The 25,574-nt window shown below is 41.6% G+C and overlaps 1 pseudogene across 1 annotated transcript; it reads left to right on the top strand.

The window, feature by feature from the left end:
• The first annotated feature begins 256 nt into the window (after positions 1 to 256).
• On the top strand, positions 257 to 25,316 carry LOC311129517 (sodium channel protein type 2 subunit alpha-like; annotated as a pseudogene). The gene is made up of 21 exons: positions 257 to 613; positions 2,770 to 3,033; positions 3,527 to 3,590; positions 3,805 to 3,946; positions 7,530 to 7,736; positions 9,084 to 9,362; positions 10,775 to 10,907; positions 11,027 to 11,265; positions 11,376 to 11,549; positions 11,681 to 12,037; positions 12,145 to 12,651; positions 18,323 to 18,455; positions 18,625 to 18,779; positions 19,075 to 19,248; positions 19,484 to 19,606; positions 20,931 to 21,200; positions 21,364 to 21,417; positions 22,652 to 22,793; positions 22,945 to 23,042; positions 23,787 to 24,057; positions 24,151 to 25,316. The product of its transcript is annotated as a sodium channel protein type 2 subunit alpha-like (transcript).
• Positions 25,317 to 25,574: the final 258 nt, after the last annotated feature.

Consider the following 25,574-nt stretch of genomic DNA (forward strand, 5'->3'; position numbering starts at 1 on the left):
GGCAACAAGTCCCCTTAGTTTATTATTTGGGTTGTTAGTGCTTTCATTGTTGGAGCATACCCAATAGAACAGTCGTGTTGCAATACTGTGTTAGAATGGTTGCACATCTTTGTAATTACAATACCATGCAGACATGATGAACATTGAGGCACTCCTCAGTCTATCTTTGATAGTGTCATTCCTCAGACTCCTCACACCTATTGTCTATCCCACCATGTAATAGTGTTTGAGGGGTTTAGGGCCCTTGCCATGTTACATGAATGTATTTTCTCCTGAACTACACAAACTCTATTGTAATTGTGCATTTTCCTGCAGGTATGTAACAGAGTTTGTAAAACTAGGCAATGTTTCAGCTCTTCGCACTTTCAGAGTACTGAGAGCTTTGAAAACTATTTCAGTTATCCCAGGTAAGGAGTGCCTGCTGCTAGCTGTCAGCCAGCCCCTTCCTTGTGTGATGTTTCCTCCGATTGCTCTTTGTTGTCCTGTCATGGCATCTGTATGCGACTTCCCCTTTATTACAGATATATCACATCGTTTGTGGACCTGGGCAATGTGTCAGCACTGAGAACGTTCAGGGTTCTCCGAGCACTGAAAACTATATCGGTCATCCCAGGTGAGAGCCAGGTTAAGGGACAAGGTTTAGGGGCCAAAGGGTGGTACTGTACTACTCACTCCATCAAAGTTTAAGGGTCACTTCACCTTTACGCTTTTCTTTAGGTCTGATGGTTTGCCTCTCATGCTGCCAGTAAAAGCAGAAATCTGAAGCAGTTCATTTAAAATGGAAAGGATTTCTTGCTTTTAGACTATTTTATTTATTGATTTGTTTATTTTTACTGAACAGCCTTGGGGGTCTAGACGATTTTGTTTGCATGACACTTTGTTTAAATCCAGCTTTAATTGTGTTTGTGGTGCTGTCCAGCTCTTCTCTCCTTCCTTTGCTGTTTGGGATGGTTGCTTGTCAGTGTTCTCCCTGACTGGTGTGTGCCTTCATTCAACTGCTCCTGTTCAATGAAGACAGACTGTGTTTTGGTCTAGTAAGGGTGTTTCATATGTTAGAGCTGATTGTGATGTATGCCCTTCCTCACAAACATGCATGCTTTTGTTATTATACTCTATGACATATTTTCTGATCCAAGCTCTTGGTAGGGTTTATAACACACATATATAATATCTACTACAACATATGTCAATTTGTGGCCAGAACTGTCCGGCCATTATAACAACTATGCTCCTTAGCTTATTTGTTTTTATTATCAACCAATCAGGGACTTAATTGTAAGCTACATTGTGTGCTATAAACATACTGCTGGGATTTGGATCTTAGTCAGAAAAGATTATGTGCTTATCATGGCTCATATCATTCTAGTAGAGAAAATAACATTAGATAACAGATTCAACATTCTCATTGTGTAAGACCACCCATTGAGACAGTAGAATGTGTCACAGCACTGCCAGCATACCATTCTATGGCAATTGAAGAGTTTCTTTCCAAAATGCTAAATATACATTTTCAGAATGTTGGTAAATTTGCTTTTATTGTTTAAAGAACGAATGAAAGCGATTGGTGTGTTTTTTTCACTATCTAATCATGGCATGGGGTTGTTCAATGACAGACATGTATTTGTTTAAAATCTATATCTTGATGGTTTCCTTTTAGAGAGACAAATAATCATGTTGTTTTGCAAAACGCTATACACTGACTGTACAAAACATTAAGGACACCTGCTCTTTCCATGACATAGACTGACCAGGTGAACCCAGGTGAAAGCTATGATCCCTTATTGATGTCACTTGTTAAATCCACTTCAATCAGTGTAGATGAAGGGGAGGAGACAGGTTAAAGAAGGATTTTTAAGCATTGAAAAAATTGAGACATTGATTGTGTATGTGTGCCATTCAAAGGGTGACAAGGGCACAAGATGTAAGTGCCTTTGAACAGAGTATGCCAGGCACACCTACTACCATACTGCAAAACTGCGAAGTTTTTCACGCTCAACATTTTCCTGTGTGTATCAAGAATGGTCCACCACCCAAAGGACAACCAGCCAACTTGACACCACTTTGGGAAGCATTGGAGTCAACATGGGCCAGCATCCCTGTGGAATGCTTTTGACACCTTGTAGAGTCCATGCCGCGACTAATTGAGGCTGTTCTGAGGGCAAAACGGGGAGAGGGGGTGCAACTCAATATTAGGAAGGTGTTCTTAATGTTTCGTACACTCAGTGTATATCCACCTCATTCTCAGAGAAATAAGTAGAACTGCTAGGTTTTACACAGTCCAATGTAACAAATAACACCATTTTTCAATATAAAAAATGTGTCAATACAGTTATATGACATCTGTATGTAAAACATTTACATGTAATACTTTAGTCATTTAGTAGATGCTCTTATCCAGAGTGACTTACAGTTAGTTCATTGATCTTAAGATAGCTAGGTGAGACAACCACATACAGTCAATATACTGTATACAAATATTCCATTCCTGCTAAACAATGGATATATAGCGTTTAGCAACAAAGAAAATCTATGAATAAAAAATCTGAGAACAGTCATATTTTACACACACATTAAAGTACCCATAAGCAATCATTTCTAGTGAAAAAAAAAAAGTGAAAAATTCAGACTGTTTTCTTTTAAACATATGAAGCAACAGAGATGCTGTTTCATGCTGTGATGTTTACATTGTATACAAATTAAGCTTCTTCTTTGCATACACTGTATAAGACTCCTATGCGAATAACAGTGAGGTTCTGTCATGTCCTGCAGGCCTGAAGACCATTGTGAGAGCGCTGATCCAATCAGTGAAGAAACTGTCAGATGTGATGATCCTCACTGTATTCTGCCTAAGTGTCTTTGCCCTAATAGGGCTGCAGCTGTTTATGGGCGATTTAAGAAACAAATGTTTAAGGATCCGTCCTAACTCAACCAACTACTTTAATGAAACATTGGACTTTAATGGGACGGAATATAATGATGCTGACTTTAACGAGACCAGCCCGTTCAACTGGACCAATTACACAAATAATCCCGGTAAGCATGTTTCTTTGGCTTTAGACAGTCATTGGAGGGTGAATACCATGCTGGTAGCCATGGACCACAGTGAGTGAGTCACAGCTGATTGCTAATAGCCAAACAAGCAGCCCTGGCTGAAGAGCGTAACGTAAAATGACAGGAATGGCTGAGAGGGGTTTGTAAGAGCTTCTGGTGGGAAGTAGTGTGGCGGTTAATCATAACATTGCCGGTTTGTGGATGATACTAGTGGCATGTCTAGCTTGTCAACACGGAGGGCATTGAGTCACCACCCAAGTGGGGAAAATGGCACCTGGATGGCCATGACACTAGGACCTGGGCAGCCATGGGGTGAAAGGGGAGAAAATAGATAAGAGAAAGTGAAAGTGATTTGCGTGATTAAAGCTTTGAACTGTTCTCCAGTTACAATGCTGATGATGATGAAGGTGATGATGAAAATCTTTTCTCTTTTTTGCAGTTGGCGAAAGATTGACTTTGTCTCTTTTTCCTGTAGATAATTATTACTACCTCCCAGGTAAAAGGGATGCTTTGCTTTGTGGAAATGGCAGTGGTGCTGGGTAAGATCCAGCCCACGTTACTATCTTTGTGTCTGATTGTCAGGATGCACTATTGATTGTGCTTGTGTTTGTTTGTGTGTGTGCGTGTGCGTACCTGCTTGCGGTCGTGCATGTCTTTGTGCGTTAATATCAAATAGACTTCACAGGATTTTGTGAATGCAGTGATGGTGATTATGATTCTGTTTGAGTTTCCCAGCCTTGTTGTTTGTTGTAGGCTGTGCCCAGAGGGATTCTTGTGCATCAAAGCGGGCCGGAACCCAGACTACGGCTACACCAGCTTTGACACGTTCAGCTGGGCCTTCTTGTCTCTGTTCAGACTGATGACTCAGGACTACTGGGAGAACCTCTACCAGCAGGTCTGTCTCATAGAGATGTACTAGAGAGCTCATCTCCTGTCTTTGCAATGGCCGGTTTTTGTGACAGCTTGGCCATTGTCATTGAGGGCTATCATCATTTTAAAGTAGTCAATGTCTTCTTCTTTTACTTCTATGAGTGTATTGGCAGTTTGTACGTAGACTGAAAAGGTGCATACCACTTACTGTGCTGGAGTGTATAATCTAAACAGATATAAAGCCAAGGTTGGGGATTAACTGCCACCTGTAGTTATGGAATGTTTGCTCAGGTGTATAATTCATTGGCTTACCTTTTCCGCTCACCTGGATGGAATTCTGTAATTGTTCGGTAACCCATAGCAACTCCCACCATGTTGACTACTTCAAAATGGTGAAAGCTCTCATTGGAAGCCTGGTGGAACCAGCCTGATTGCCATTCCTTTCAGAATCGTGAAGGCAGCGATCAGGCTGGTTCCTCAAGGCTACCTCAAGGGCGCTACCCTTGCTAAAAAAGGCTTTGGGCCAATTGCGCCCTCTATCCCAACTCTATGGTCTGTCTGCATCATGGCGTGATACTGGGGGCTTTTTTACAGGCAAAGGGACTCCTAGTGTTGTCGTTGCATTGGACAGACCCATTTGTGCCAGCTCTGAGAGTGTGCATGTGCAGTGAAGCTCCTGGGTATTACAGAGTGACTTGTGTTTGTTCAGTGGAGTTCCCTGTGTTCCTGTGCTGCTGACTGCACCTGTGAGGAACACTATGGGCTCTGTTTTTGTCTGGTGTTAAACCAGCGCCCAGCGCAATTGTCAAATGCACGCTTGTTTGCAATTTCAACCTGTTAAAGCCGGCGCTCTTCTATTTTCAAACCCCAGCGCCAGGATTGGACATTTACCTGTCTTAAATGAGCTTGCATGTGCTAAGGTGGGAGTGGTGGCAATATCTGAGGTGTCTTTAAAAACGTGTGCCAAAGTGCCAATTTCAGTATGCGCTGCTTGGGATATTTAAGACCAACCGAATGCTAGATTTAGCAGTAACGCGGTTGGTTATGGCATGGATTTTAACAATGGAAGCGCAGCCTATCTAGCTGTGACGCACAGTGCCCATATGCCCATGGAGCAAGAGAGATGTACTTTTTGTAACTGTAAACCTCGTATTTAGAAACATAAAAACTAATGTGTTTTCCCATTTTATTTTATTTGATTAAAAACCAAGCATACATAGTACAATTGCAAGAGTTAATTCAACTCATATGGAGTCAAATTTAACAAAATGTTGGCGTTTATATGGTCCCACCCCCATTTTGTGTTAAAACGACACTGAAACTCTTTGTGAGTTGGACTCCATTTAGTGTCATTTTAACTCCAAAAATATCAACACCACAATCAACTCCCTTGCCATTTTACACTTTCTGTGTTGTTTTGAATTAACAATCAACTCCAGCAGAGTACATTTCTCTTTCGGTTTACTTCCTTTAAGTAATAAGGGTGTAAAGCCTTATTTGAATATTTATTGATGTGTCACATTATGGTAGTTTGCAATTTAATATTAAATCTCTGTTAGATCCAATTTGGAGGAAGATATCCAGCACTTTTACATCACCCACAACTTGCATTTAGAATGGCTGTCAAAGTAAGGAAGACAATTCAGTACAGGGAGACTACCTACACCATGTAAACTGGAACAACGATCTCACGGTTGCTATGAATCCAACCACTTACAGATTGGATTAGTTTAGAAAAATGTATGTTTCTTATCTTATCTTTGTGTAGCGTAAGATAAAAAACAATCAATGTACATGTGAAAACAGTGTTGACAAAGGGTTTGGGTCGTGAGACCTTCATTACCAAAACGATATTAAAAGATCAAATTTGGCAGCAGCAGACATCCCATTTTTATTTATGTAGGGTAATACATTGTTTTAGCCAGCTCCTGTTATTATTTTGGATGTGCATAAAGAACTCTCCATGTAGGTTGTATGCCCATCATGGAACAAAATATTAGATAATCCGGGGACACTGAAGTTATTTTCCAGTAACAGTTTCTTGTTTTCCATTTCGTTTGATTAAAAAAACTTTACCCTACTATAATGAAAGATGGTTCAACAGCAATGCGTCTGGTGTCTTTATAATCCTGGCCATACACAAGTAGCCTATCCATAAAATGATTTTACTCGTGAGGCTTTTGCCGACATGCTTTTGCATTATTCACAATTTCAATCCCCATTTCCAAAGAGCGCTTTTTGTCCGGTCGCCAGATACGTTCCTCCAAACATAGGCTATTCAAATTGTTCTGTCCTATAATGCCAGGCTATATAATGACTAGGCTATATCTTGCTTATTGAGAACGTGCCTCACACATACAGTAACATTTACGGATGCCTAGTCATTTTTATTTGAGGAGAAGTGTGATGCGGAAAGGCCTATACTCATTGAAGCCAATTACAACAATGTTGACTGTCAACACTCCAAACATATCAAGCAACCAGTGTATGTTTATTTTTTTTTTACTGTTGCTATCACTCGTTACTGTAGCCTATGTTATTTAATAAACTGTAGGATCAATCCACAATGGACTAGGACCAGAATATTCCGTGTCCCTAGCCGAATTGGAGTTGATAACAATGCAAAGACCTACAGAACTTAAGACAAAAGCATGCAGTAAAAAGCCATAGAACACCTTGATTGGCCAGTGAGTGGCCAAGACCTCGTCACACCTACACGTTTTTATTCATCAAAACTCAGCCCTTTGCGCCACCGCCAGCTATTGCGTTCAAAATAACAACTGTGAAAACAGCACAAATATTTCTGACACACCCCAGGACTTATAGCACTACCGCCAGCGCTTAGATTGACCATTGCGTTAGGTTTGTTAAAATAGAGCCCTGTGTTTGGATCCTGGCCCTAGTTAATAATAATAATAATAATAATATGCCATTTAGCAGACGCTTTTATCCAAAGCGACTTACAGTCATGTGTGCATACATTTTTACGTATGGGTGGTCCCGGGGATCAAACCCATTAGCCTGGCGTTACAAGCGCCATGCTCTACCAATTGAGCTACAGAGGACCACAATGACATGTTTAACTTGATAGGGATGCCCTTTGTACGTTCTACGGTTCACTTGAAAACACAAAGAGAGGCATAATTTGCTGTGTGATGAAAATGAATACATTCTCCCATTACGAAACAGAAATAAAAACAGAAGATTGCCAGTTGCCTGTTCAAACAACCTCCTGATGGAGGGCAGGTGCATTTTTGCTCAAGGAAACAAAGATGTATCTCATCATGACTAAAGCAAAGACAACATGTCTTTTTGAATGCATTGTTGTGCCTTGAATAGAGAGATCAGCGAAGCACTCTGAGCAAATAATACAAAACAATACCCCAGATCAGGTGCGCAATGTCACAGGGTTAATGTGCATGTTCCGAATTGCTTGTTATGTGAGCACACATTTTATGCATGTTTTATCATTGTTCTTTTAGTATTCCACTAACATCCTCTCAATAGAGATATGTTATAATACAAAGATTGGTGATTTACTTGGAGATATGTTAGAAGAGGTTGTAAGAGATAGAAATGTGTTACAAGAGGTGTTGTTTCTCTTCCAGACCCTGAGGGCTGCTGGGAAGCCGTATATGATCTTCTTTGTGCTGGTCATCTTCCTGGGCTCCTTCTACCTGATCAACCTGATCCTGGCTGTGGTTGCTATGGCGTACGACGAGCAGAACCAGGCCACCATCGAGGAGGCTCAGCAGAAGGAGGAGGAGTTCAAGGCCATGCTGGAGCAGCTGAGGAGACAGCAGGAGGATGCACAGGTACAGGATATCCCCCAGCTCATCTCTATATGCCACCCATTACAGCACACTCATTAATCACAACAACCATGGAATTCCTTTAATAGTCATTTATATTGCTAGTGATATATGAAGAGTTTCATTACAAAACGCTATATATCCATTTTCTGAAATGTTGGTAAATTACCTTTTATTGTTTAAATAAATTATGAAAGAGATTGGTGTGTGTTTTCACTATCTAATCATGGGTTGTTCAATGACATACATGTATTTGTTTAAAATCTATCACTTGATGGTTTCATTTTAGAGAGACAAATAATAATGTTTTTTAGCAAAATGCTATATATCCACCTCATTCTCAGAGAAAGAAGTAGTACTGCTAGGTTTTACACAGTCAAATGTAACAAATAATGACATTTTTTATAAAGAGCTGTACAAATGATACATTTGTGACATCAATATTTTAAAACAAATTTTACAAACAGTTCTTATCCAGAGCGACTTACAGTAAGTGCGTTCATCTTAAGATAGCTAGGTGAGACAACCACATATTACAGTCAAATATAGAGGATACGAACATTCCATTCCAGCTAAACAACGGATATACACTGAGTGTACAAAACATTATTTCCATGACATAGACTGACCAGGTGAATCCAGGTGAAAGCTATGATCCCTTATTGATGTCACTTGTTAAATCCACTTCAATCAGTGTAGATGAAGGGGAGGAGACAGGTTAAAGAAGGATTTTTAAGCCTTGAGACAATTGAGACATGGATTGTGTATGTGTGCCATTCAGAGGGTGAATGGGCAAGACAAAATATTTAAGTGCCTTTGAACGGGGTATGGTAGTAGGTGCAAAGCGCACTTGTTTGTGTCAAGAACTGCAACGCTGCTGGGTTTTTCACGCTCAGCAGTTATCTGTGTGTATCAAGAATGGTCCACTACTCAAAGGACATCCAGCCAACTTGACACAATATTAGGAAGATGTTCTTTATGTTTTGTATGCTCAGAATGTAGGATTTTCATTCACATCTAAAGAAATCGATTAATAAAAATATTTTACACACATATGAAGGTACCCATAAACAATCATTTCTAGTGAAAAAACACAAATGTGAAAAAATTGTGGATATAGCGTTTTGGAAATATACTCTTCATATTCTTATTTATCTTAAACTGAAACTGCCCAAGATTTTTTAAAGTATTCAGAATACAAAGGTTCAAAGGTATTCAAAGGTAAATGCCTTTTAATCTAAATTTAGAAGGCATTTAATAGCCTATTGTGTCTATTTATGACTGTGCTGCCCTGCTGAGTCATGTGTTGCCCCTTACGACCATAGCTTAGGTGTGTTGATTGGCTTACAGGCGGCGGCAACAGTGATGGTGGCTGAGAGTGGGGAGTTCAGTGAGAGAGGAGGGCTCACTGAGACCTCCTCAGAGGCCTCCAAACTCAGCTCCAAGAGCGCCAAAGAGAGGCGCAACAGGCGCAAGAAGAGGAAGCAGAGAGAGGAGGAGGAGAGAGAGGACAATGACAAGTATCACAGGTCTGAGTCCGACAGCAGTATGAAAAAGAGTCACTTCCGCTTCTCCATGGATGCCTCTAACCTGCACAATTACGACATCAGATGTTCAACACCATACCAGGTCAGGATACTCATCTTATTTAACATACTGCTTTACCCTACCTTTCTTTACCTTTGGCTATCAAAAGTATGTGTGTTCGCTGTATTGGTGAATTGTTGTGCATGCTACACAGTCCTTAGTGAATCTAATCATCTCATCATCATTATTATTTTCGTCATTATCAATATCGTCATTCTTATCAATATCAACGCTACACTATCATCTTCATTTTCAGCAGCACCATCATCTTTCAATTTCCTTATCATCGTAATCACTATCATCCTCTTCAACATCCTCATCATCATCCTCATCAGCTGAGGCGACAGCATTGTGCTTGGCGCCATTATCATCATTATCCTCTTCATCGTGCTCTTGCACATTTCCTTTTATATTATCCCTGAGGTCAACCGCTAGATAATCAACATCATTGCATCATCTTCATCACAATCATCCTCTGCAGGACCCGCTCTTCCATCTTAAATTACTCCACTTCTCAACCCATGCTTATGCCAGTGATAGGCACTGAGGAATGTATTTGTCTCCCAGTCCTTCCTAAGTATCCGCGGACCCTTGTTCTCGTCGAGACGGAACAGCCGGGCTAGCCTCTACAGCTTCCGGGACCGTGCGCGGGACATAGGCTCGGAGAACGACTTTGCCGACGACGAGAACAGCACTTTCGAGGACAACGACAGTCGCCGGGGCTCTCTGTTTGTCCCTCGGCGGAGCGACCGGCGCTCCAGCAACGTGAGCCAGAACAGCATGCCATCACACGTCCTGCTGCCAGCAAATGGGAAGATGCACAGCTCCGTCGACTGCAAGGGGGTGGTGTCCCTAGTGGGCGGGGCTTCACTCCCCACGTCACCTGAGGGACTCCTTCTGCCAGAGGTGACAGTAGATAAGGCCTCTACTGATGACAATGCAAGGAAGTGTAGTTTAGCCTGGATGGCCTAAACCAGCTCTGTGCTGCTGTCTCTAAACCAGTTTTGTCTCCACCTGCCGTGCCTCTACTCTAACTCTGCTGTGGTCTTGTAGTGCGCATCTTGTTTCTTTCCTTCTCTCTCTTCCTACTTACTCTCCCTGACTACCTAAACATTACTTATGGTGTATTTATGTACAGTAGCACACTAAAGATGACATTTTGTTAAAAATATGAAATATAAGGCAGTATAAAACACGTTTGGATTTTCATATAGATTTTTATTTATTCCATATAGATAAGAAACTATTAAAATCTTTCTATTTATGTGAATACAAATACAGTATTTTTGGGTTTAACAGATAATTACTTCCAGGTTAAGAGATTATTAAACCCTTGAACATGGCCATCTTTGGTGGTTACATTGTGCTAACTGAGAAACAGAATATTGTTGATGCAATTGGTTTGTGATGACTTATCAATACATTGATAATGCTTCCAAATGATGTAACTCCAGGAAAATACTACGGAGACAGAGTACAGAAAAGCCCGATGTGGATCGTACCAGGCCTCTATGGACTTCCTGGAGGACCCAGTGGCCAGGCAGAGGGCCTTCAGTGTAGCTAGTGTTATAACCAACACTATGGAAGGTGTGTATGACTATACCATACCCCATACACCCCCTAGAACAAATAACATGAATAGACAAAATGAGGACACATTCATGAAAACAAATATTTTTCTGTTATTTCTCCTCTATATGTATCAGAACTTGAAGAATCGAGACAGAAGTGCCCTCCTTGCTGGTACAAGTTTGCCAACACCTTCCTCATCTGGGACTGTTGTCCGAAGTGGCTGAGGATGAAGAAGATAGTCAAGATGATCGTGATGGACCCGTTTGTAGACCTAGCTATCACCATATGTATTGTTATGAACACTGTGTTCATGGCTATGGAGCATTACCCAATGTCTAGGGCGTTCAACACCATGCTTTATGTGGGAAACCTGGTACGCAGTCACATGTCATTTGTTTTTGCCATATCACTTTGAATCTGCCATTTTAAACACATTACATGTTAATTACTGTTGTCACTGTTCTTGTGTGTTGTTTTACTCAGGTGTTCACAGGTATCTTCACAGCTGAGATGTGTTTCAAGATTATTGCTTTGGATCCATACATTTATTTTCAGGAAGGCTGGAATATATTTGATGGTATCATTGTCAGTTTGAGCTTGATGGAGCTTTGCTTGGCCAACGTGTCTGGAATGTCTGTCCTCAGATCATTCCGATTGGTAAGAGCATCGACACTCCAGCACAGCATCCAAAATGCTGCATGTTCATTCAATAATCACTGGAAAAAAGTAGACTGTCAACGTATTGGAATAGCAATTCATATTAATCCCATTCTTATCTTTGTATGCAGCTGAGAGTATTCAAACTGGCCAAGTCTTGGCCCACATTGAACATGCTGATCAAGATCATTGGTAACTCAGTGGGGGCCTTGGGTAATCTCACCCTGGTACTGGCCATAATCGTCTTCATCTTCGCCGTGGTGGGCATGCAGCTCTTTGGCAAGAGCTACAGAGACTGTGTGTGTAAGATCTCTAAAGACTGCATACTGCCCCGGTGGCACATGCATGACTTCTTCCACTCTTTCCTGATTGTGTTCCGGGTGCTGTGCGGGGAGTGGATTGAGACCATGTGGGACTGCATGGAGGTGGCTAGCCAGAGCATGTGCCTCATCGTCTTCCTGATGGTCATGGTCATCGGGAACCTGGTGGTACGTTTTCAGCTCTACTGCATCTCTGTATGACTATTAATCCACCGTAAATCAATTACAGGAACTTTAAACCATCATTTATGTGTGTGTTTGTGTGTTTGTGGCAGGTCCTAAATCTGTTCCTGGCTTTGCTGCTGAGCTCGTTCAGTGCTGATAACCTGGCGGCCACGGATGATGACAGCGAGATGAACAATCTGACTGTGGCCATAGGCCGCATCCACCAGGGCATCGCCTTCGTCAAGGCCTTGGTGCGCCGCTTCTTCCACAGCATCTGTCTGAGGAAGAAGAAGGGGAGCCTGAACGAGGACAAGACCCTGGTTGACCTCCACAAAAGCATGGGGACCAACTGGAACTCCAACCACACCACCGTGGAGATCATGAAAGATCCTGAATACATAAAAGATGGCAATGGCGCCACCAGTGGTGTGGGAGTGGGGGTGGGCAGCAACGCAGCAGCGAAGTACATAATCAATGACAACACTGACTATATGCCTTTCATCCACAACGCCAGCCTGACCATCACAGTGCCCATCGCTGTGGGAGAGTCGGACTTTGAGAACCTCAACACTGAGGACTTCAGCAGCGATTCCTCGGACGTAGAGGAAAGCAAAGAGGTGAGCATGATTCTATGTGGAACAATGTGAAAGTAGTTCACAGTCTGAGATTTTTGTACATAGTTTGAAATCAAGTGTTGATCTAGGTTAAGGATTTGAAAAAAAGACAGCGACGTTATGAGCTTTAAAAAAGTGATATTATGCAAATCTACTTGTTTGCTGTTGTTTGTCCACATTATCTAACATAATTACATTAGAATGACTCATTAGAGATTATTGCACTGATGCTGTATCTGCAAATCAGAGGAGGCTGGTGGGAGGAATGATAGGAGGACGGGCTCATTGGAATGGCTTGAATGGAAAAATGGAAAGGAGTCAAAAGTGGTTTCCATTCGATACTGTTCCATTTATTCCATTACAGCCATTACAATGAGCCCGTCCTCCTATATCTCCTTCCACCAGTCTCCTCTCCTGCAAATTGTGACAGCCAGAGTCAGGTGATGCTCAAATGTAATCATAGTGTGCGTGTTTGGCACATTAGAGCTTATAAAGAGGGGATTGCTGGCCTCTCACACGCTGTTCACTCACTGGGGTGTTAATCAGTTGTAGGTTATGGAGGTAGAAAAGCTGCAGTGACTCATATGTACCAGGCAGCCAACATAAACACTCTCAGGGCTCTATTTTAACAAACCTAACGCAATGGTACATCTTAGCGCTGGCAGTATAGGTTTGGGGGTGTGTCAGAAGTATTTGGGCTATTTTCACAACCAGAAATATGTGGTTGCTTCAAGATGTGTATTTACGGTATTTCATGTATTGCGTTGTCATCAACTCCAATTCTAATGGTAATCCGCTATAGCCTAGTTTGTTAAATAGCCTACAGAAACAAAATAACAAAATGTATGTAGGCCTATCTCATCTTTGCTAAATATGTTGAACGTCTTTGCAGTGCACATTGTAAGAAGCCTAATTGCATGGCTATAATATGGAAATATATTGTTAAACATAGCATTCACACTGATATAGGGGCTAGGCCTACAGTAAACAGCATTATGCCATGTCTGAGCCATGGAATTACCAAAAGTTATCAATAAGAAAGATTCAATTCACGATTGATAAGGCTTAAAAAGAGAGTGAATAATTCTATCAAATTCTAATCAAGACGAAACAACAACTTGTTTTAAATAGGCTATGTCTAAATACAGTTACAGGCACCATAATTGTTCCCCGTGTGCATATAATATTAAGGCAACATAGACAATGGAGGCTTTTACGCACATCCAAACTTTTCACAGAATCTGGACAAAGAACCAATATAAAGAGAATGTCCACTGACCGTTATGCTGCTCCCAGATATAATGTTTTATAAACACAATGGCACCATCTTACAGATCACATTCACACTTCTCCAGAAATAGAAGACGGCTCCTAAATTGCATTGTATGTGAGCTGGACGTTCACCGTAAAGCCAGGATGGTGAATTATTCTAATAAATTTGTTTTTTAATCAAATTAAATGAAAAATAAGATATCTGGGGGTTTTTCAAACAACAACAATAATTGTAAATAGCTTGGGGTCAGAAGCGTGATATCATAAAATCAACAGGATAAAAAAGACGTAATGGATTGCTGTTGAACCAGCCTTCTCTATAGCCTACACTCTTAGAAAAAAGGGTTCCAAAAGGGTTCTTCGGTTGTCCCCATAGGAGAACCCTTTTTGGTTCCAGGTAGAACCCTTTTTGGTTCCAGGGAGAAACTTTTTGGGTTCCATGTAGAACCCTCTGTGGAAAGGGTTTTATATGGAACCCAAAAGGGTTCTACCTGGAACCAAAAGGGTTCTTCCTGGATCCAAAAAGGGTTCTTCAAAGGGTTCTCCTATAGAGACAGCCGAATAACTCTTTTAGGTTCTAGATAGCACCTTTTTTTCTAAGAGTGTATAGGCTAAGGGTAGCCTCCTGAGGGCTTGGTTTTTAATCATATGAAATGGAAAACAAGCAATTGTTACAAGAAAATATGTTCTAAATACAAGGGTCACCAGCATTATCTGATCTCTCATTTCATGATGGGCATATGGATACATGTAGCCTACATGGAGTGGTTTTTACACACGTCCAAAACGGGAGCTGGCTAAAATATTGTAGGCCTACACAATACATAGATATAAAGGGGATGTCCGCTCACTGTTTTGCTGCTCCCAAACTTGATATTTTAGTAAAGCTTTGATGATTAAGATGTATTTCAAAGCAGTCTCATGAGCCACACCCTTTATTGATAGGCTCAGCAGCTTGGAGAACGCATTGGTCAGGACAAAAAAAACATCCTCATTAAGGAGAGGGAAGGCTATATGCTTATTTTCTAATCAAATAAAACCGGCACAGAAAAAAACACATCTCTCTTGTTCCATGAGCATAAGGGCACTGTGCGTCACTGCTGGATAGGTTGTGCCTCCATGCCATTACCAACCGCGTTACTGCTAAGACCTGCTTTTTGCTGGTCTTAAATCTCCCGATATGCGCTTCATGAAATGGTCACTTTTGCGCTTGTTTTCAAGGACATGGCTCAAATATTGACACCCCTTCTACCTCAGCACAAGAGTGCTGATATTAGACATGTAAATTGCTGAACCTGGCGCATGGGGTGGAAACGCCAGAACGCCAGTTTTTACATGCTGAAATTGCAAACTAACGTGCATTTGGCAGTTGCACCGCGACAGCGCCTGCCGAAAATAGAGCCCTCAGAGCGTTCCCCAAAATGATGCACAATGATGACAATGCTGTCATTATATTTTATCCTGGGGACATAAACATTTAGTCCCTCCAGGACCCTTATCACAGTTTTAGATCATTTACAGTATTGATGTCAATGTGAGATATGTAAGTCGGGGTAATTTCGCAGATCTCATGTTAGGCTTGGGCCATTAGTGATTACTTTGACATGTTCCTGTAAGACTCCGATGTCTCATCGATCTACGGCTTTTGGTTTTATGGTCTGGCAGAATGGAGCGAGAGACAAATATAATATGAATGATGGATGAAGACTGATTCAGAAATTGGCTGTTGTGTGGTCCTCTGCGGATACATTTGTTGTTTCAGATAAGTCGAATGTTCCTTTGCCGTGGTCATGCTGGTGCACTTAACCCGCGGTACATGGCAAGCCAAGTATAAGCATGTGACATTTTCGATCCTTATACAACGACCCTGTAATGAGGAGAGGCCACAAAGACAGGAAAATACTAGTCTTCAGATTACATTATGTGCCATTTAAGTCTGAGTGCTCTGCAGGTACATCCTCCTCTTTAGGGAGCTTTATTGCCTTGAGTTGTAAAAAGGCCCATTTCAGATCTCACTCTGTCCCAGAACATGGTGCAAACTGAGTGGCTACTGTCAATTAGTATCTATGGTATCTATGGTAACATTACAGTTTTATTTTGCTGATGTTGTTGTACTGTGCTGTTTGTGTTGTTATGGTACTGTAATGACTATCTATCATTTAACAATAATGGCTGTTGGAAATTTGGTGAGATTCTATTTCCTTCACTTGTAAATGTACTTTCTGAGAGGTTAATATGTGACTAACATGCTTTGCTTCCATACAAGGTAGCATGTGGTACAGTAACTTACCACACTTAACCCCATTTGTTATTGCAGCTGTTTCACAGACGCTCTCAAGGTTTTCAATGAGAGGAGACTTGTAAGACCACTTTATTGTACATAACACTAACCATGGAGATTGCCTATTCCATTTATCAAAAAAGAACGACCTTTTTATTAGATTGATCATCTATGTTTGTTTCTGCTTGATCATACTTTACTCCTTACTTCATTTCTATACGTTCAGCAGCCATTCTGATGCTGCCAAACTTGATTATTTTAAGGCTTCTTTGCAATGCTTTCTTTTTTTGTGAATGAGCAACATCACCGTTTTCATCCACAGATCAGCCCATGATTATTATTTGTTTTGTTCCTTTAGTTTGGTTTAGTTTTTGGGGATGGATTGTTCAGCAACCAGAGAGCACCTGGAACTTTACATATCTGACTGATGCTGTAGAGTAATGGATTTTGAAGGTCAAAATTCATTGGAGGAATGGTTCACAGCCAAAACATTTATTATGGCATTTTCATTTGGCAAATAAGATCCAGAATCGAATGATGAAAGCAGATAATTACAAATGCTTGTTTTTAAGAAGACCATAATTATTTAAATAAGCTGGGTTTCCAAAATGAATGTTGTTGCTAGTAGGCATACCGTTATTAACGTTAGTGCAGGTAAGACTACAGAACATACTACACTATGGGGATAGGTTTTTTGGCTGTCCCCATAGGAGAACCCTTTTGGGGTTCTACCTGGAACCAAAAGGGTTCTACCAGGAACCAAAAAGGGTTCTTCAAAGGGTTCTCCTATGGGGACAGCTGAATAACCCTTTTAGGTTCTAGGTAGCACCTTTTATAATAAGAGTGTACTTACTGTATAATGACTAATTATATTTTACTTGGGTACCTGAATAAGCTCAAGTCCAAAAGAGGTGCAACTTCTTGAGTTACTAATAACAGATAGTAGAGTATACTGTATGTGGAAATGACAAGACATCGTAGTGCCTACAATAGTACCTAAATTGAAGATCAAACATCTGTATGATTGCAGTAGCTTAGTCAAATGGAGTATTCCCAGCGCATATATCATCGTAGCATGCTTACATCATTCACCATTCTGCATTAGCTGGGTCCAATGACAGCTCAGTGCTACTGTATACCCCAGAAAGGCATTAACGCAAGGCTGCTCTCAGTTCAAGGCTGTTGGAAGACACACCCAGTATAAAGATACAAAGTGCTTGAGGAGAAACTGGCACGTTTGAATATTGTCAGCAGTATTAGATGTTTGACATCATTGCATGGGGAGGTTGCTATTCCTTGTAATCCAGCACACCTCTCCTAAAAACAGCTTTCCTCTAGTTCTTACACTGTTTTTGGAAATGTTCTAAGCACTGTATTTTCTATTCTATTTTCTATTCATTGTTTCCCTAGTATGATCACATTACTCTCTCAAGTTATCTTGTTTCGGGTGTTTAATGCCCTGTCTCCAGGGTGATCAAGTGGTCCTAATCTGACACTAGCCTGGAATGCGGACTCCTTAATGCCTGTCTTGGTTAAAGTGCACAACACTGTTTCTGCTGTTAAGCTAATGCAGGCTACCCTGTTTTTGAAATGACTAAGGCTTGTCTACTGCTTAGCAACTGGACATATGTGTTTTCATGTCAATGAAGGAACTGTAATGGGGAAAAGACCAGTTTGTTTGGGTTAAAAAGTCCTGGACATGAAAATACTGGAGCATACATGTTCTATAATTTAGATCACAGGCTTGGTTCAAACATGCACTTTTAGAGAACGCATGCCATATGACTAAAGTGAAATCATTTTTACCTACAGCCTTTATTGAGATACACAAATATATTTAAACAGTGTTTATGCATGCGTTAGCCTGCAATTTGACTTTCCAAACTATACATGTCTCATCTCCTAAGTCTGTAGGTAATTTTTATTGATTCTGCATGAAATGATATACAACTTTAGACAAAGAGACAGACCCTGTGAGCTTACATATGGCAGTACCCTTGCATCACTGGGTGACCCATTGTAATGAGGCTCAGTATGTCAGCTCCCGGGCAGATGCTGGTGTCCCAGGTCCTGTCATGGGTGTGCTGTGCTAATGTTGCTCTGGCTTGGCTCCCCTTGCAGCAGCTATCAGAAGACCGTCCGCTGAGCTCCTCAGAGGGCAGTACAGTGGACATTAGGCCCCCAGGAGAGGGAGAGGGCTCGGTGGACTTGGAGCCTGAGGAGTCCATGGAACCTGAAGGCTGCTTCACTGATGGTGAGAGATACAATAGGCTAGGTCTCAGGATGTGGGTATCGTCTTTTGTGAACAGCTTCAGGCATAACAAGCTGGAACCCAGAAATAGAATGGATAAGATCATATTTGGGAAAAGACTAGTATAATTGGAACATCTGTTCCAATTAACCTATATGTTGTCTGCTTTCAGGATGTGTCCGCAGATTCCAATGCTGCCAAGTGAATGTCGATGAGGGCAAGTGGAAGATGTGGTGGACATTAAGGAAAACCTGCTTTAAGATAGTGGAGCACAACTGGTTCGAGAGCTTTATCATCTTCATGATCCTGCTCAGCAGTGGAGCGCTGGTAAGTGGGGAAGTAATGATTTGGGGAAGGATCTGAGAGTATGACAGAGGGGGCTGGCAAATCCTCCTCCATTGTCTGACCCTTATGAGAAACTACAAAGGAGTAGAAATACAGTACCACATGCAGCTGCTCTGTTGTTCAAAGTGCTCAGTACTGTGTAATTGACAATTCTGTGATCCCTTGACACAGAAATAACTGGCAACAGATCTGATGAGGCAGCAGCTACTGCTCTAGTGTGTGAGATTAATGTGGTGTATAGGTAGGGATCATCTGATTTGCTTGTATTTACACCAAGGCATTTGAGGACATCTACATCGAGCAGAGGAAGACCATTAAGACAGTGTTGGAGTTTGCGGACAAAGTCTTCACTTACATCTTCATCCTGGAGATGTTGCTGAAGTGGGTGGCCTATGGATTCGCCAAATACTTCACCAACGCTTGGTGCTGGCTGGACTTCCTCATTGTTGACGTAGGTCTTCTTTTAAAACTACCTCTTCACTTACACAAAATATATATAGTCTGGTAATGTTCACAATTAGCTTGTTTTGAGACATTGCCTTGACGTTTCAATGTAGAAATGCTACTGTCATGTAGCCGGCGATGGAGTTTCCTATTTCCTGGTTTAAAACACATGTTTGAGGCCCAGGAGAGAGCCTGTGCCAGCCAGTCACTCGTCTCTTCTCATGACCTCATTGTGTTTACAGGTGTCTCTTGTCAGCCTTGTGGCCAACGCCCTGGGCTACGCTGAGCTGAGTGCCATCAAGTCCCTGAGGACTCTACGAGCGCTGAGGCCCCTGAGAGCGCTGTCCCGCTTCGAGGGCATGAGGGTAAGAGTCACCAGACCAGAGCCCTGTCCTGTTGCCTCACAGTGCATATCATCACAGCCTTTTACCAGCGTGACATCAGCGCCCTGCATGGGCACAGAGCTCTGTAGTCAAACTAAGGCCCACAGCAACCCAACAGCTGGAGAATGTAAAGTTCACTCATTCCATGCATGTATATTTAGAGTTACCTTTCCTCTCCTATTCCTCCTTTTCCAGCTATATGTGTTTTCAGCAGAGTTGGAGTCAATTCCATTTCAATTCCAGTCAATTCAGAAAGTTAACCAAATTCCAATTCCAAATATGTCTCATTTAAAAGCATTGAAGAGAATTGGAATTTCAGTGTACTTTCTGATTGACTGGAATCGACCCCAACCCTGGTTTTCAGGATGTTATAACACAAGAGTTTCCATCAGTCCCACCGGCAGGCCATGTGCACTCATCAGGGGATGTCAGCATTACTGAAAACTAATCAATAAAACGTAGAAAATGCATTCACTTTACTTAAACAAAATGTAAACAAACTTGGAGGTCTTGGAGGCTACTACACTTAACCATCGTAAACATTTATGGTACTCTCACAGCAATATGTATTTTACTGTGCAATACAAGCTCTAGCCAGGGGTTTGGATGCTTATGTCATATGTGGAGGATGGGTGTCGACTGGTATAATCAATGTAGCTCTTATCGATCAGATTCCTGCATGTTGTGGTTGGCTAGATTTCCATCAGTGCTGTGACGACGATCTCTCCTCACGTGGTTGTCACTGAATTCTCCCATTTGTATGACTGACTTCTCATTGCTTCACTAGCTCTATATTGATGTTCTCTGAAACTGTACTGTGTTTGCATGTTGCTTGCTGCGGGGGACTGCCTTTAATGTGAACACTATTTATGTGTTTGTATTTTTTATTTACAGTAAACAAATTATGTGACTTCATCCTGCCTCTACAAGGTTTTTTCTGTTTCGTTTTTTCACACTGTAGCCTAATTATAATTCATTAAAACATGTAAACATAGCCTACAGTATCTCCTTTACAAATACATTCCCTTCTTCTTCTTCTCCTTCTTCTTTCCTTTTCTTCTTACCTTCCTGTTGTCATGGTTGTTAATAAGCTGTGGTGTTAGTGATACTTGTGTTGAGCTTTGACTGATGTGTACACTGGCATTTAAACACTTTACTCATGTGTTTTCCTATTTTCACCATCACCAATCAAAGTCAACATGTAGCCTACAGTATTTATTGTCAGTGCTGAAAATGATCATCATTACCCAATGGGATATTGTCTATGCTCCTATATCTGAGACTGAGGCCGTGTGAATCCTTACAGGTGGTCGTCAATGCTCTGCTCGGAGCCATCCCCTCCATCTTCAATGTGCTCTTGGTGTGCCTCATCTTCTGGCTCATCTTCAGCATCATGGGCGTCAACCTGTTTGCAGGGAAATACTACCATTGTGTCAACATGACCACAGGGGAGCGCTTCAAAGTCAGAGATGTGGCTAACAAGACAGAATGTTTGGCTTTGGAAGGTGCCTACTGGAAGAATGTCAAGATCAACTTTGATAACGTGGGAGCAGGCTATCTGGCACTGTTACAAGTGGTGAGCGGCTCTTTCATATCACCAGAAATATTTTATTGACAGAGAGTGGACCTATGTCAAAAGTTTTGTACCAATTCCGTGTGGGCAGATGAGTTGTGTGAGGGCTAAGTCCTTCTGAACTAGTATCCTTACTAGTAATAACATTTTCCTTACTTTCTCTAAGGCTACATTCAAAGGCTGGATGGACATCATGTATGCAGCTGTGGACTCTCGCAGTGTAAGTCTTTTCAGTAATACCTTTCACAAGGTATTTCAGACTAATGGCTAATTGTGTTTGCACATTTTCAATGTATATATCATAGTGTTCATGTTTGTATGATATTGTTAATTAAGTGATAATGCCTGAGAAGTTGGTGTTTGGAGGATATATTGGTACAGGTGTTGTTAGGCCCGAGACGGAGTCGAGGGCTGGCAAACCGTGCCAATATATCCTCCAAACACCGGCTTCGAGGGCATTATCACTTTTATACAACGGGTTACTAACATATTCAAATAATGATTTACATATTTTCATAACATTTTCTATTTTGATGAATTTAATCATACTATTTAATCCTTCCACAAGATATAGTCCCGACACAAGTCTAGGGTTGCTACCCAAGCCGGCTGGTCTTTCGTTCTATCGGTTTGTTTGCTAGAGACGCGACCCAGTCATTTGTTCTAAATGTTCCATTGCCATACTGGCTGGCAATGTTCTTATCCCTTGCTTGCTAGATAGCTAACTACGGATAACTTACAGTCACGTCAAAAAGTGCAGCCAGAATAACAGCAAAGTAGCTGCATTTGCATTTGTTTAAGCAGTTTTCCAGATACATTTATTTGGATACATCCATAACAATGAGCTAATGAGGCGCGATTTCACCTGGCATAGAAAATGTGCTCACTCGTCAGGACTATTTTGTTCAGAGGAGTTAGCCAACAACACAGCTAACACAATCACTTCACACTGAAGCTGTAAAGACTACAAACTAGCTGCATTTCTTTGTATATATCCATAAAAATGATGCCAGCTGATTCATGATTTCGACTGGCTGAGAAACGCTGCATGCCTGTCTGTCTCGTCCCGACTCCTAACACGTTCATTACTATGGGACAGCTGGAGATCGAATTTGAATATTGAAACAATGTTGCAAATGTCGGAGAGACAGACAGCAAGGTTTATACAAATCTCTGCTGTTGAAAACAAAATGTTAGTCTAAATGAAATTTGAGATGATGTCTAAATGCTTTTTGTAGTGGAGATCAAGTTTATACATTGCTTGGCTGGGCTGATGAGACAGTGGATTGCGCAGTCAGATGTAACAGAGTAAATAGGCATTTTAACGTCATAGATTTAGCCGGTGGTAACTTGTGGAATAGACACCGGTTGGAATGCGGTTTTAACCAATCAGCATTCAGGATTAGACCCACCCGTTGAATAATGTATGGTAATACTATGCTATTCTATTACAGTTGGAGGATCAACCCGACTATGAAGTTAATCTGTACATGTATATGTACTTTGTGGTATTCATCATATTTGGATCCTTCTTCACACTCAACCTCTTCATTGGTGTCATTATAGACAACTTCAACCAGCAAAAGAAAAAGATAAGTATTTCATGTTATAGTAATCATGCAATGATACATGCATACATTTTCTCTGATTTAACGTTATTAATAATATTTTTCCCCCACTAATGGACTAGAAATGTGTAAGAGCTGCAGGAATTTAACTAGGCTTGTCTTGCCTCTTTACTTTGGAGGTCAAGACATCTTCATGACAGAGGAACAGAAGAAATACTACAATGCTATGAAGAAGCTTGGCTCAAAGAAACCCCAAAAGCCTATCCCTAGGCCAGCGGTAAGGTCATGCAGCCTGGCCTCAAAGCCATACGAAGTATACTATACGTATTTTTCTGCACCTCCAAGACGTATGATATGTACTAATGGTCTAGTTACTTTAGACAGAAACGAAAGTAGGGAGGTTGGTCGGGGATGACGGGTGGGCGTATACCGTCTAGCAATCCAAAGGTTGCATGTTCGAGTTGCATCGGGGACAACTGTAGCATTTTAGCTTCCCCTTCCCCTAACCCTTTTCCTAACCTTAACCAAATGTTAATTCTCCTAATCTTTGACGTTTTAGTTCTCGTAACCTTTTAAGTAAATTATCCTAACCTTTGTCATTAGTTCTCCTAACCACCAATTCTCCCTGTAATTCCCCTTTGTTGTTACAATGCAAAAAGTAAACCTGGTCTCAGGGAAAGATGTTTAATACTTTAAGTCCTCCAAGTGTATGATAAATTAATCCAATTCGTATGCTATTGTACGACCAGGTAAGACGTATGATACTATACGTCCTATAATTCGTATGATTTTGTACAACCGCTATTCCATTAATTATGTAAGCTAACGTAACATAATATAAATATAACTAAACGGCGGGAACAAATTAACGTACCAAATCCTACGAACTGAGCTGAGAACAGGTTGGGTCATACCACTCTTTAACTGTTTCACTGTTTCTCAACAAAGAACTCCTCAATTCGTGAACCTCTATGTCTACTTCCTGGTGTCTCAAAATGCTTCTTCCTTATGTCTCCTCCAGAACAAGTTTCAAGGATATGTCTTTGATTTCATTACAAAGCAAGCCTTCGACATTGTCATCATGATTCTTATATGCCTTAATATGGTCACCATGATGGTGGAGACGGACGACCAGACGGACGACATGGATAGAATTCTCTACAAGATCAACCTGGTGTTTATTGTCATGTTTACTGGAGAGTGTATTCTGAAGATGATCTCACTCCGCCAATACTACTTCACCATTGGGTGGAATGTATTTGACTTTATTGTTGTTATCCTGTCGATAATTGGTAAGATTTTTCACCTATTTCCATAGTTGTAATACTGCAATTTGATAGTCTGCTTTGGGGATTATTATGTGTAATTCTTCTCTGTCCTTTCAGGTATGTTTCTCTCTGAACTGATAGAGAAGTACTTTGTTTCACCAACCTTATTCCGAGTCATTCGACTGGCCCGAATTGGTCGCATCCTTCGCCTCATCAAGGGTGCCAAGGGAATCCGTACACTCTTGTTTGCTTTGATGATGTCACTTCCTGCCTTGTTCAACATTGGTCTTCTGCTCTTCTTAGTGATGTTTATCTATGCCATCTTTGGCATGTCGAACTTTGCATACGTCAGGAAGGAGTCTGGGATTGACGACATGTTCAACTTTGAGACATTTGGCAACAGCATGATTTGCCTGTTCCAGATCACCACGTCAGCTGGCTGGGATGGCCTGCTGGCGCCCATCCTCAACAAGAAAGAGCCAGACTGCGAAAGCCATAAAGAGCACCCAGGCAGCAAGTACAAGGGGGGAGACTGTGGGAACCCCCCTGTGGCCATTATCTTCTTTGTGAGCTACATCATCATCTGTTTCCTCATTGTGGTCAACATGTACATTGCTGTCATCCTGGAGAACTTCAGTGTGGCCACTGAGGAGAGCGCTGAGCCCCTGAGCGAGGATGACTTTGAAATGTTCTACGAGGTCTGGGAGAAGTTTGATGCGCGGGCCACCCAGTTCATGGAGTATGAGAAGCTGTCTGACTTCGCTGATGCCCTGGACCCCCCGCTACGCATTTCTAAGCCCAACAAGATCCAGTTGATCTCCATGGATTTGCCCATGGTGAGTGGGGAGCGCATCCACTGCCTGGACATCCTGTTTGCCTTCACCAAGCGCGTCCTGGGTGAGGGCGAAGGCTTGGACATCCTCCGGGGTCAAATGGAGGAGCGCTTTATGGCCTCCAACCCCTCCAAGGTGTCCTACGAACCCATCACCACCACGCTGCGCCGCAAACAAGAGGACATGTCTGCCCTGGTCATTCAGAGAGCTTTCAGACGGTATCTGCTCAGGCGTATTGTTAAACGGGCCTCTGCCACGTACAAGAAGAAGATTCTCCTTGATAAAGAGGTTCTCGTTATAGACAAATTTAACGAGATCTCTACTTCAGACAGAACTGAGATGACCCCCTCCACAGCCTCTCCCCCATCATATGACAGCGTCACAAAACCAGAGAAAAACAAATATGAAAAAGACAAGAGAGAGAAGGAGGTGAAGAAGAAAAAGAAGTAAACGGATGTTGGGAAGATGCAACGTAGACCTTTCATTTCCTGACAAATTGTTTACAGCCTTTGAAGGTGACCAATGTGTCAAGTGGACCCTCTTCTTTGGTGTGGATATCTATGCCAAACTGACAATGCTTACTTGAGTCTAAATGTAAGTTGGTGTCTAAAATGAGGTAGTGACTCACATTCTTAGGCTGTAGGGTGACCAATTGTTCAGATAAAAATGTCTGTAGGGACAAAAACAAATGGTTGCCCGCCCACAGGT

The sequence above is a fragment of the Coregonus lavaretus genome (genome assembly GCF_964263955.1).
Source record: "Coregonus lavaretus genome assembly, chromosome: 5".
Taxonomy (NCBI): Eukaryota; Metazoa; Chordata; class Actinopteri; order Salmoniformes; family Salmonidae; genus Coregonus; species Coregonus lavaretus.